Raw genomic sequence first — 8,693 nt, 5'->3', positions numbered from 1 at the left:
ATTTCGCAACACTAGCCCTGGCTGCTCTCCTCCCTTTGGGTAATGCACTCTTGGCATATTTAATCTCAGTAACTGAGAGCCTTTTTTCCTGCAGGGACATTTTCTTGTCCTGTTCCCATAGCCGCTGGCTTGGCTCCTGGTGTTCCTCAGTACTTTTGGTAGCCAACTGAGATATTTGGTAGGCCAAGTACTCAGGAACGTGATCTAGCAGCTAAAGACAGAAATGGGAGTCGGAGAGTTTTGGGTCTCTTCCTAACCATGTCAGAGAGTTGCTGAGTGGCCCTGGTCAAGTCACATCCCTGCTCTGTGCCTCAGTTTCAACTGCTGTAAAATGAGGCTCATGATCCTCCTCTACTGGAAAGCACAAACGTGCTTGGATATGACAGTGAAGGGGCCTTGTCAGCACCTAGAAGGACAGAGTATTATGAGAATACATAGCCCAGGTACCACAGATCACAGTAATGGGGAGAGGAGACACTTGGTTCAGATAAAAGAAAAGGAGTACTTGTGGCACCTTAGAGACTAACCAATTTATTTGAGCATGAGCTTTCGTGAGCTACAGCTCACTTCATCGGATGCATACCGTGGAAACTGCAGCAGACATTATATACACACAGAGATCATGAAACAATACCTCCTCCCACCCCACTGTCCTGCTGGTAATAGCTTATCTAAAGTGATCATCAAGTTGGGCCATTTCCAGCACAAATCCAGGTTTTCTCACCCTCCGCCCCCCCCCACACAAACTCACTCTCCTGCTGGTAATAGCCCATCCAAAGTGACCACTCTCTTCACAATGTGTATGATAATCAAGGTGGGCCATTTCCTGCACAAATCCAGGTTCTCTCACAGAGGTCCCCCTCGAGATATCTGCTGCACTCAATTCCCATTAGCTTCAGTGGGTGCTGAGCACCGTGCAGGATCTCACACAGACCAGCCACAACTAAAATGTAGTCACCCCTGGGGTGGAACGCACCAGCTGTTTAGCAGCACACAGAAGTTCAGGTAAGCTACAGAGACCTCTCTCAGGATATCTGCTGCCCCCACAGGAATAACACCCACTCAGCCCCAAGCACACAGCACACTTGCCATGCCAGGCCTGTCCCAAGCTGCCGTCTGACATGCTGGGCTGGGCCAGGCTGGGCTGCCCTTTGTGTCTTCCCAGGGTTCTTTCCTCCCTAGAATGATTCGGGGGGCACCTCTGCAACTGCCACCATCCCAGGGAGCACTGGGTAGTCGTAGGGGAGGCGCTGGGAGTCCAGCAGCAGCGATCCCAGCCCCTGCTGATGTGTGCCTGCCTGAGCAGAGGAGCCCAGGGTGCCCCAGGGGGCAACACTCTGGTCCTTTTGGGGAAGAAGGAAAGATGCCAAGCCCAGATTCATACAGCAGGGTGACACCCATGGCGGGGATGGGCCTAGCAGGGGTGAGCAGCATTGTGGGGGTGCTGGCCCAGAGCTTGCTGGAGTTGATGGTAAGGAATGGTAAGCAAATACTTCTCTGAAAGGCCATGACCTCCTCCCCTCCCTCCTGTTACTGAGGAATATGGAGCTGCCTGGGACTAAGGGCTGCGGCGAAGGTGCCTTGCAAGCCAGGCCAGCTCCTGGGACATGGCCTTGGGGGTACCTGGTTGCTCCCAGGGCAAAATAGCCCAGGCATGTGGGAGGGGGGTCCCCAGCCCTGGAGGACATCTCCCAGCCCCTGCCTTGTCAGTGAACTATTCAAAGGGTCCAGAATTACACACTCATGGCTGATTTCGGGGGACGAGGTAGGATGGGAAGGGACAGGAAGGAAAGAACTATTGAAACAGCGATGCATCAGAGATCTGGCCTTATATTAAAATGTAACAAATGCCTGGGTGTGTGACCTAGGGGGACAAGAAGCCAGTTCGCCCACCTACCCCCACGTGCCTGCTTGTGTGAATGCTACAGGTCCTGCACATCAAGTGCAGCCCATCCCTGACCCAGCACTGTGCCATGCTCCCCTCCAGCCGTGCTGTGGGCAGTGCCCTTGTTTAAGGCTAGTGGGTTTAAGCATGTGTCAGGCTCAGGCACAGGGAATATGCACCACCAGATTCGAAAACCTACAAATCTGAGGAGGCTTTTTTGCAGTCACACCATGATCCTGTTTTTGTGGAGGAGCTGCAGCATGTTCCAGTGGAGGGGGAAATGGACCAGCTTGAGTGAAACTGGGTCAATTCCTCCCCCCCTCTCTTCCAAGGAAAGGGCCCTGCTTCTGAGGCAGAAAATAGCAACACGTTGGAAATTTGAGACTCTGAAATTTCGTTTTGGAGAAGGTTAATATTTGCACTGAAACGCCTGCTGCAAAACACTGGCCTTTGGGGCCAGTGCTCCAAAAATGATGAAACTGGCGCTAAAGTATTGTAACATCCTTCATGGTAAACGTCAGCTTTGCACAAGCTGGGGGGTGGTCTTGCAGTCTTTGCACAGTCAGGGCTCCCCATTGAAGTGTGCTTGTCGACACTGGCATTGGGACAGGCAGATCGCACCCCCCCATGCCTCCCCACGGCATTTCCAGATAGCTCCAGTACCTGCTGAGCAACTGAGGTAGATCAGCACCAGCCCCAGATTAACTCGTTTAGAGATGCCTCAGTTTTCCCATCTGTAAAGTAGAGCTAATGATACCGACCTCCTGTGTGGAGCCGTTTGACAGCCTGGGGCTGTCTGTGAATTACATCATGCGTGGGGGGTGGGGCTTAATGCTGCATGTTTGTTTCAGTGTGGGTCTTGACAATCACCCCCAAAATGTTACATAATTGATGGACAGCTCCCTAGGGATAAAATCTGGGGATGATTATTGATACTGACTCAATAATAATGACTAATGTAATTAATATATTACAATTATTATTAATTAATGTAATTATTAATTAATAACCTTTCCCTGGCCTGTTTTGTCCGATGATCTCAAAGCTCATCACTAATCCTCGGCAGTGAACTACGCCTTGCAGCCTGCCCGGAGGACAGCACGTTTGCGATTCCCAAGCCTGTGGTGCTCCAGTGGGGTTGGGCACGGGGACCGGCGGGCACTGGGCACGGAGCCAGCAACACTGGCAGGGAGGCACACTATTGCCACTGCCCTGTGCGGCGCGGTTCGGCTGCCCTGCCTCTCCTCCAGGCATGGTGGCACTGACTGAGTAAAGGCAATAATGGGCTACTGCTGCTGGGGAAGCCATGCAGAGCTGAGGTGGGTGCTCAGCAACGAGGAGGGGAAGGGGGGAGGGGCTGGCATGGCGGGGAGGGCGCTCTCCCTCTGTTTAACCATGGCACCGGTTCTGTGCCACGATCCCTAATCTCAGTCCGGGCTGTCTGCCCAGTGCCCGGCCAAGGAGCTCAGGGCAACTCTCTGGGCAGGGTGACACCAGCTTGTGATCAGCCAATGGCAGAGAGCCAGACGGCCGGGGATGAGGATTGTGATATTAACCCAGATTTAGAACAGGGGCTTTGGAAAGTTTGGGAACTGCTGCCCTACTCCCTATCTCCCATCCCCCCCATCCCAGCCAGCTCCGTGTTCATGGCCAGGCCTGAGGGGGGTTCCTAGTGATCTCCAGCATCACATGGTGCAGAGGCCCTGGGGTTTGCTCTGAAGTAGGGTGGTGCATGAGGTGTGGCCATGCATGCTAAGGTGAAGACATCTGGAGTGCTCCGCTCAGAGGCTGCCCGGGTTTCAGCGGCTCCCCTCCACCCTTGAGACTGCGAGAGTTGGGTCAGCGCCTGAGAGGGGGCTTGCGGCTCCGATCTCAAACTGCTGAATGCAGAGGGGAGCTTGGGGAGGGGAGGGGAAGGAGATACACTTCCCCACACCCTCCTCTGCCCCCCGGCTGGGGAAACGCTGCAGGGCTGCTGGGCATCCACATCATGGGGACCTGGGCTCACCCCCCCGAGGCCCTGCACCAAAAGGGAAAGCGGGCCCTCTGGCTTGCTGGCCTCTCTCTCCTCACCCTGCGACATGTGGAGATGCGCTGGGGCCCGGGGGGTGGGGCGTGGTGAGCTCATGCCCAAATGGGCTCAGCCACCTGGAAGCACAGAACACAGGGAGGGGAAGTATTCAGTTAGCCGTGCTCAGCACCGTCCCTCTGGGCTCAGGTGTGTGGGCTATGGGATGCCCTCAGCACCTGGTGTTCTCATCACAGACAGCTACCTCCTCCCCTCCTCTCCCCTCCCCCCCCTCCTCCTCCCCCATTCCCCCCCTGCCCCCCCCCCCCAAGCCTGGGAGGGGCCCGCATAGCCAGGGACAAGTTTGCAGGCTCCCACTCTGGGCGCAGTTGTGAGCGTGTGTGTGATTCGGGTCAGAACCTGGCTAATCACCCCGCTCCCCCCTACCATGTCACCACCTGTCCCTCCTCTCCCTCTGCCTCCGCCTCCCCAGGACTCTTTTGGGTCACTCCTGCCTGGCTCCCCCGCCTGCCCCAGTCCTCTTAATGAACTAAAAAAGTGATAAATCCCTCTCAGAGCTGGCCACGTGAGTGCCCCACAACTCCCGGCCTTCCCCTACCCCTGGCAGCCCCCCACCTCCCACCCATCCCCTCCCCGGTAAGCTGACGCAGCGTCTCTAAGCGTTAGCAGCTTTAGCTTCTAATAGGATTAGCAAGGTTTAAAACTGTCATTTGAGTGAACTAAACCTCTTGATACCCTGCATTGCACCTTCTTAACCAATTTGCCTTCAATTAGGGTAATTGGGAAACTAGCAAAGAAGTATAGCATTAATATTTTAAAGTGATGAAGTGATTATGGGCCTCAGACTAGGAAGCAAATCAATTTGCTATCTGCGCCTAAAAGGCAATTATAATCATTTGTCAGATACATCCCCTCCCTCCCGTCCGTGCTCACCAACACCTTAAGGAGGTTAGATGGGAAGGCTCTGAGCACGCAGCCATTGTCAGGAAAAGGCAAATCCCTAACGTGGAGAGGCAGGGGGCAGCTGGACGGGCCTCCCAGGTTCACAGCTGCCACCGTGCCATGGCACCTACAATTAGATAGGCACTGGCTGGCGAGCATGGTTAACTCAGGTGACCCCCGGCTGGGTCTGAGGCAGGCTTGGTCTCCCTAAACGTGCAGCGGATGCGAGCAGAGGAGATGATGGGTTTCAGAGGCTGCTTCAGATCTGGGTTTATCACAGTCACGCACTCAGCTGTGTAGGCTGCATTTTCATACCTGTGAGCGCTGGTGCACAAGGCTCGCATACATGCCAACACACACACTCACACGTATGCAGCATGCCCTCTGATGTGCACACCCACTTTCCCACACACATGCTCCTGCTCACGGAATTCACACTCCGGCACGCCCACACCTGTCACAGCGCTCACACTTCCCTGGAGTGAGGCACTTAAACACCCTTGAGGGGCTGGGCCTAAGGGACTTGCCCAAGTAAATGAATGACAAGCTGGAAATAGAGACCAGGTTTCCTGACTCATAGGCCCCTGCTCAAGGCACTAGACCACAATCCAGCCAACCTGCAGCATCCTCCACCAGACCACCTATTAGAGCAGGTCAGAATATTGGGGTGGGGGTGGACAGGGCTGTTTCCACAGAAAATTTTGACTTTTCAGGTTATGATCAAAAAGCTTTTGGGTTTTGGATGAAAGTTTTGGGGTTTCAATACAAAAGTGGCTTTTTTCCGCAGACACTTGCCAGGCCAAGTTTTGTTTAGTTTTCTGCGAACATTTTTTCTTTGGTTGAAAACCCCATTTTTCATTGAAAATGGCTTAATTGGAAAATTGTCTCGGCACCCTCACCAGGACAAATGGACAATCACCCATCAGAATGATTTCATGGCTACCATGGAAGGCAATGCTTTAAGGGGAGGGATAGCTTAGTGGTTTGAGCATTGGCCTGCTAAACCCAGGGTTGTGAGTTCAATCCTTGAGGGGGCCATTTAGGGATCTGGGGCAAAAATTGGGGATTGGTCCTGCTTTGAGCAGGGGGTTGGACTAGATGACCTCCTGAGGTCCCTTCCAACCCTGAGATTCTATGATTCTATAAGTAACATACTTAATTTTCCAGCAGAGACCTGACCTTACAGTCCTCATGCATACAGAACCATTCAGCCTGTCTCATAATGCAAGAACAAAGGGACGTTCAAGGACATCGAAAGGTGGCAAAATCCAGACTGAAAACAGGAAATTCTTTTTTCACACAATGCACAGTAGGCCTGTGGAACTCACTGCCACAAAAACTCACTGAAGCCAGGAGCTTGTCAGGATTCAGAAAAGGGATTAGACATTTCTCTGGTGAATGAGCATAACCAGAGTCATAACAGTATATAGCAAAAAGTAAATAAGAGCTTTGGAAAGGCTAGAAACCCGCCTGCTTCAGGGCATAAGCTGACCTCTAACTAGGGGCGTCAGGAGGGAACTGTCCCTGGCGACAGGCTACCCCATCCCTACAGGGCACTGGCATCTTCCTCTGAAGCAGCTGGTGCGGGCCACCGTCCGAGACATTCCTATGTTCCTAAAATTCTCCTCAGCAAGTCAAGGGGAGCTTTGCCTGTGATTCATAGATTCTAAGCCAGCAGAGACGATTGTGATTATCTAGCCTGACCTCCTGGATCACCCTGGCCAGACAACATCCCAGAAAGAATTTCTGTTTAAACTAGACCACAACTTTTAGGAGAACAGCCAACCTTGATTTATTAATTGCCAGTGATGGAGAATCTACCACAGTCCTTGGTCAGTTGTTCCAATGGTTAATTACCCTGATTGTTAAAATACACATGCCTGATTTCCAGTCTGGATTTGTAATGGTTTTGACTACACACAAAGTTGTACAGCTTTCACTAGGCTGGTGTAGCTAAAGTGTTACCAACCCCCACTGGAGAACAGCTATACTGGTATAAATATGCTTACACCACGGTGTATAGCTATTCACATCTGGGAAGAGGAATAAAATATATGAGGATATGGCACCTTTATACCAATACAACTGTCTCCACACCTGAGGTTGTACCAGTATAACTATATCAGTAAACAATCACACCTCTAACCGAAACAGTTATACCACTGTGTGCAGGGCAGGCCGAAGTAATGAGTGCTGAATCAGGTTTCTAACCATTTCCAGCTGTGCTTAAGAAGGGACATCAAAGACAGTTTCCCATTCCTCTTATAATTCAGGTCCAAATCACCCCAGGGTTTGGGATGGTTTGGATTGGGATAGTATTTGTGTTCATCTCTCTCTTTCTCTCTCTCGCTAAATAACTAAATAGCACCACCTAGTTCATAGTAACTATTTTTCCCTTATTCATAAGCCACTAACCAGGTCCGGACTTAAGCCGCTGGTCGGTAAAACCCGTGACCCAGTACACCCTTTCCCTAAAATGTAAAAAAGTCATGATACTGAAAATCTATTGGGCCAGACTCTGTTCTCATTGTCAATCTGGAGTAAGTCTACTGACGTCCATGGCGTTAGTCCAGATTTACACTGACGTAACTGAGATCAGGACTGCATATTAACTGAAGTGTACTGAAAAAGCCTTACCATGAACTCCAGGATGTAAAGGCCAAGAAACATAGCTTGTGTTGTAAAAATAATAATGTTTTCTACTTCTTTAGTGTCTCTCAGCTACACAGGTCAGTAGAGATGCTGCCTGATCGACCTCTGAGACAGGTACATTCTCTTACTTTCCATTCCCTGGCAATGTGTGGATTTGCACCAGCTGAGGATCTGGCCCCGAGACTGTCTCCTCCAGTGTGTGAAATGCAAGGGAGAATGAGAAGAGTACAGCCTCCAATTATCAGGAATCCTCAGAGATGTCTAGCTCATCAAGCAGCGATGGAGAAATCTGTTCCTGACCCTGAGAGAGGGATTGCAACAGATCAGAAATGGGCACATGGGATCAAACCCCGAACAGCATGAAACCTGGGCAGGGCAGCTTGTGCTGCTCTGTGACAGCGGGCAGGGCTCACTTTGTAGCACTGTATAGCCCCTCTGACAGAGACAGTGTGGGTCAGTGGCTGGGCATAGGCGCTGACCCCATGAGTACTCCGGGGCTCAAGCATCCACCAAAAAGAAAAAAAAAAATAGACGATGCTCAGGACCAGCAGGGCCGGTTTAATCTTTTGTGGGCCCTGGTGCCCAGACCATAGCTCCAGCCCCCATTCTGCCTGCTGCTCTGCCCCAAGGTCCTGCCCCCCGCTTGGCCTCTTCCCCTCAAGGCCCTGCCTACTGCTCTCATGAACAGGAGGGGGCAGAAAGGAGCAACCACCGGCGAAAACAAAAGTCAGTGCCTGTGGGCTGGGGCTCTAGTCTGGGCTCTATTCCTGGCTCTTCTGCTGACCAGGAGGAAGGTATTGTGCTTCTGTTTCACACTCTGTCTTGACTTTTTAGGTTCTAATCTCTTCAGGAGCGGGACTGTCTCTTACTATGTGTCTGTACAGTGCCTGATTACACACCCAAAAGGTACATGAAAAGAACATCATTAAGGGTGCAAAGTCAAGCACTCACAAGTCAGGAAATGCCTGAATTCAGGCTACCCAAGTGATGTTAGTTCAACGCCCTTATAATTATGCCTCCTGTCACAACATCCATGTCCTCTGCCTTCAGGAAACCCAAGTTAATTCCCATGTTGCCCATGGTTCATAATCTTTGGTTTTGACATAATCAATTACAGTTTGCATGAAAAATATGGCCGAGCCACTTACGTAAGATGCAGTTTAGCTGCTGCGGAGAGTCTACCAT

The sequence above is a fragment of the Eretmochelys imbricata genome, chromosome 25, assembly GCF_965152235.1.
Source record: "Eretmochelys imbricata isolate rEreImb1 chromosome 25, rEreImb1.hap1, whole genome shotgun sequence".
NCBI lineage: Eukaryota > Metazoa > Chordata > Testudines > Cheloniidae > Eretmochelys > Eretmochelys imbricata.
The sequence above is the reverse complement of the archived record's forward strand: the minus strand, read 5'-3'. Positions refer to the sequence as shown.